Source organism: Cynocephalus volans, chromosome 12 (assembly GCF_027409185.1).
Source record: "Cynocephalus volans isolate mCynVol1 chromosome 12, mCynVol1.pri, whole genome shotgun sequence".
Classification (NCBI taxonomy): domain Eukaryota; kingdom Metazoa; phylum Chordata; class Mammalia; order Dermoptera; family Cynocephalidae; genus Cynocephalus; species Cynocephalus volans.
The window spans coordinates 11,237,682-11,243,022 of NC_084471.1; positions in this window are offsets into that span (position 1 = coordinate 11,237,682).

The following is a 5,341-nucleotide window of genomic DNA, read 5'->3' on the forward strand; positions in this document are numbered from 1 at the left end:
TCGGGGGGAGGTGGCAGAGCTAGTGCCTCAGAGGTGCGGAGAGGGAGAGGGCAGTGGACCCAGCACCGCACCCGCTTTCTCTGGCTGCATCTCCTGCCGCTCGCCTCTGTACTGGTCTTGGGGCTGTTTCTCTGATGTAGCGAACCCATTCCCACCACAGGGCCTTTGCACCCACCGTTCCTCCTGCCTGAGACGGCTCTCTTCTTTTAATCATTCACCTCCTTAAACGCCACCTTGTCAGAGAAGTCTCCCGACCTCTCTAAACTGCTCTGCCCCTCTGCGTCCATCAGTCTCTCGCCCCAGCACTGTTTTGTCGTTCCCACCACTGTCCTCCTTGCTGTTTGCCAGGCTATCGCCTATCTGCTCACTCATTCATAAGCATCACGAGGACAGGGCTCGGTCTGTCTTGTTCACTGTTGGCTCCTCAGCTGCAAGCACAGAGATCGGCACATGGTGGGCTCTCAACACCACAGCCCTGAGCACTCCCTGTGTACTGGCACTGTCCTGTGGGCAGTATTCATTTAATTCTCAAAATGACCTGTGGGCAGGGGATTTAGGGCCTGACACTTAATCAGTCTTGGGATCTTCTTAAAGGAAAACATCCATGGGTCGGCCTGTGGCTCACTTGGGAGAGTGTGGTGCTAATAACACCAAGGCCACGGGTTCGGATCCCTATATAGGGATGGCCGGTTAGCTCACTCGGGAGAGCGCAGTGCTGACAACACCAAGGCAAGGGTTAAGATTCCCTTATCGGTCATCTTTAAAAAAAAAAAAAAAGGAATACATCCATGAGTAGGAATGTGAGACAGGCAGGTGCCTTGGAAAGGACCACGCAGGTGAGGGGTCCTTCAGCTCTCAAGGTATATCTACCTCTGCCTCTGGGTTGAGGGATTATCCCATGTTAGACATAAAGAAACTGAGGCACAGACAGTTTAAGTAACTTGCCACTTGGGCTTGGATTCGAACCCAGGAGGCCTGGGTTCAAAGATGCCAGAAGGTTTGGATGTTATAAAGCTTTCACTCAATCAATATTAGCGGAATATGAGAATGACCAGTTAACCTTTGACAAATGATTTACCTCAATTTCCTCATTTGTACCTTGAGCAGGCAGGAGAGCAACTGTTTCTGAGAGGCTCAGGGCCCCTTCTCTTACCCTCTCACCCATCAGGGTTTCATTTGGGTGGGAAGATTCTGGAGTCATTCGTTCATTCATTCATTTATTCATTCAACAGACACTTGAAGCTCTACCATGTGCCAGGCCCTGCTCTAGGCACTGAGGATAAAGCAGTAAAAACAGACTCCCTGTTGGCAAGGAGCTCATATAATAATGACAGACAAAAAACACTGAGATTTACCATCATTAGGAGGTGGGACATCAAACAGAGAAAGATAAAGCAGAGGGGGAATGTGGAGAACTGGTGGAGGGGCAGGGCTCACTGAGTAGGGGACATTTGAGCTGAGAGGCGAAGGGGTGGGGGAGCGAGCAGGAAGACGCCTGGGGGGGAAGAAAGCCCAGGTACAGGAACAGCATGGGAGATGGCTCTGAGGAAGGGATGTGTGTGGTGAGTTTGGGGAAACAGCCGGGAGCTCGAAGGAGCTGGGCAGAGCAAGAGAGGGGAGAGTGGGGGGAGCTGGGGTCAGAGAGGTCATGGGGGCAGATCGTGGAGGGTCTGTGGGTTGCTGTCAGGGCTTGAGTGGCATGGAAGCCACTGGTAGGCTTTGAGCAGAGCAGTCTCTGCCCTGCAGGCCTACTCTGGCTGCCATGCGGAGTACAGACCATGGGGTCAAGGGCAGAAGTAGGGAGGCAGTCAGGCTACTGCAGCTGTCCAGGCAGGAGATGAGGGTGGCCTGGACTCAGGTGGTGGGTGGAAATGTGAGAAGAGGTTGGTTTCTGGAGTATTTTGAACATCGGTCCAACAGGAATTGCAATGGGTCATGATCCAATTAGCTAGTGCGGCATAACAAACCAACCCCAAATTTAGTAGGTTAAAACAACAAGAATTATTTTATCACTTCTCCTAGTTTCTGTGTCAGGAATTTGGGAAGGGCTGAACTGGCTGGTCTGGCTTGGCATCTTACCTACAGTTGGAGTTGTAGTCGGTGGCTGAAGCTGGAACTGCAGGGCGGGAGCAGTGAGCCCTGGCAGGCATCTCTCCTCTTGCACGTGAAGGGCTCCTCCCCTTGGCCTCTCTATGTGGGCTGGTTGAGCTTCCTCATAGCATGGCAGCTCAGGACTCCAGAGGTAGGTGTCCCAAGAGAACCAGGCAGAACCTATATTGCTTCTTATGACCCAGCTCCAGAAGCCACAGAGCACTGCTCCCGAAAACTCAAGTGTACCCAGATTCAAGGAGTGGGAACACAGAGCCCACCTCTCCATGGGACAAACGTCAACATTGCACTGCAAGAAGAGCATGTGGGATGCAAGATATTGCTGTGGTTACCTCTGGAAAATGTAACCTGCCACCGACTGGCAAAGCTGAATTTGAGCCCTGTCACTGTGGGTCCATGAGCAAGTTTCTCAGCTTCCTTACGCCTGTCTCCTCACTGGTAAAAGGCAGCAGATGCCAGCTTCACCCTCAAGGTGGTCTTCCATTGGAGCCATGCCGACAGGGACGGGCTCGGTAAGTTTGAGCTTCCCCTCCCCACTTCTGGCCTGCCATGTTCGTTGCACTCTGTGCAGTCTGGAGAAGGTTCATGGAAACGTGCGGAGTGGCTGTTAGCTCTGCGCTGCCCGCCTGGGCCTGGGCTGCCCTTCTCGGTGTGCACTTGCGTGTGCCTGTGCATGTGTGGGTGCGTGTGTGTGTACTTGTGTGCACACTCGTGTACTCACGTGCCTGTGAGGGCATCCTCTCCCACTCTAACCAGGAACTTCTCCTGAGCCTTTGCTCTGTTAGGGACTTCTCGGGCTCTGGACAGCTGCCCCAGCGGGAAGCCCTGCCTTGTCCCCACAGCTGGAACCTCCCCTGGTCCTGAGGATCCCTCTCAGATCCAGCCCTGCTTCACCCTTCCAGAGCCAGGCCCACCCCCGGCCACCCCTCACCTCATCCTGCCCGGCCCCTCTCTCCTTCTCTGCTGCTCCTCTCTCAGGCGTGAGTACATCACTCTCCTGCTGGCGTGGAATTCTAGAAAAGGCAAAACTATAGTACTGGAAGGCAGGTCAGTGGTTGCCAAGCGCAAGGGGGAAGGGAGAGGGATTGACTAGAAAGGGCATGAAGGAACTTTTTGGGGTGATGAAAATGTTCTACACTCATTGATTCAGGTGGGGGCTACATGACTGTCTTATCTGAGCTCAGCTGGTGAGTTTTATTGTGTGGAAATTCCACCTCAGTAAAGCTGATGACAACAACAAAACCTTTCCGGGTTCCTCTTTCATTCAAATGCTTATTGAGCATTCACTGTGTGCCTGGCCCACAGCAGCAGAGGAACAGACAGAACCTGGTCCTCAGGGGTCAGGGGAGATGGCCAAGAAACATTCCAGGTCCAGATGCTAAGGGTCCTGAGGAACGGAAGCAGCCTGGGAGACAGGGAAGACCAAACCCATTTTGAGGCTTTTGATGACCCGTCTGTCCCCTCTCCACTGACTGCTCCCAGAAGTCTTCCTTTGAGGCTGGGTCCCCCCATGGCCTGGAGTGGGCCAGGCTCTGGCAGAGGGGGGCTCTGGTGACCTGTGCTTCTCGTCCCAGCAGGCAACACACAGACACTTCCATGCTCCTGCTTCCATGGCAGGGGTGAGTGGACAAGCTGTTTTAGGACCCGTGCGCACCCCCTGGGCACGCACACAAAGTCAGGGACATTCACATACCCCTGGTCTGGACACACACATCCTCACTTGGACACTGGTGTGTACACACACACACACACCCCTGGACTCTGGCCCAGGTGCAAATCCACACCCCAGATGTGGTGCCCATTGTCTTTCACGCTTGTCATTGGCTTCCACACTACCCGGGCACACAGCTTCTGGTGCACACGCATGCACGCACACGCTGGCAGGCATGGTCGGAGCTTATGCTTACTGAGCACTTACTCTTTACCTATTTTATCTCAATCTTTCCAACAGCTCTATGAGGCAAGTACTATCATTAGCCCATTTTACAGATGAGAAAACAGAGGCGCCACAGGGATAGTTACCTTGCCCAAAGCCTGAGTGGCAGAGCTGGGATGAGAAGCCAGGCTGCCTGGCTCTGGCGTCTGGTGTTTGTGGCACTCCACAGAGACTGCCAGGTGTTGGGGACTCCCATTTCCAGCGTCTCCTGCCCATCTGGAAGCCCTGTGCCCCACATGTGCATGGCACCTCTCACCTCTCATGGCACAACTATTCCTCCCTGTGATGAGAGTAGGGTGAGTTAATTATCCTGTTGTACAGAAGAGGAAATCAAGGAATAGTGGACAGTTATGGGTCTTGCTCAAGGTCACGCAGGGGCTGATGACAGAACTAGGATGAAACCCCATTCCCTGACTCCTGGTCCTCAGCTCTTGCCCTGCGCTTGGGGAATGTGGCCTCAGGTGGACCATCCTCCTGCTGCACAGACTTGAGAATTTTCCAGAGGGCCATGCGTGGGCAATAGTGCACCGTGGGTGCTGGATGGGGGGGTGGAGGGAGGCTTCCCGAGGAGGCAGAATGTCCAGCCTGGTCTTGGAAGGGCTGTGAGAGACACAGGGGAGTACAAGTAGCCCCTGTGAGGGGCTGGATGTCCTGGGTCCCTCTGGGGGCCTGAGCACAGCAGGTGTGTCTCATCTATGCCTGTCTGATGGGGGTGGCCTATCCCAGCCAGGGGACAGGAGAGAAGGGCTGTAGCCAGGGATGGGACGAGGGGAACCTGAGCAGGCTCCGTGCGCCTGTCGGAGGGAGGGTACGGTCCCCTCAGCACCTGTCTGGGGGCGTGGAATGCTGGCGCAGGAAATGAGGCCCGCCCTCTCGTCCACGCTCCCACTGTGCTCTGCAGAGAGGCTGTGCCCGGCCAGGCATTGTTCGAAGGTTTAAAAATAAAGGCTTCTTGGCCTGGGCCCTGCTGGCAGAGGGGAGGGGGTGGCTCCCGCCCAGGCCTGAAGGGCATCTGGCTGGAAGCAGAGGCCTGACCCAGCATGGCTGGGAGTGTGTGGGGTCCCCAGGGAATCGCCAGCACCCCAGCTTCTCCTGCTGAGAGGGTGTCTGGGAGCTGGTGCCCTCTCACTTCAGCCGCTCGGGGCTGCTCCTCACCCCCACCAGAGGCTTCTAACAACCTCAGGCCGATGGCGGCTGCGGGGAGGGGACCCTCTTTCACCCACCAGCTGGTAACCTAACAATAATAGCTATGTCGCTACAGGGGTAGCCACTGTAATTATTACTTTTAGACAAATG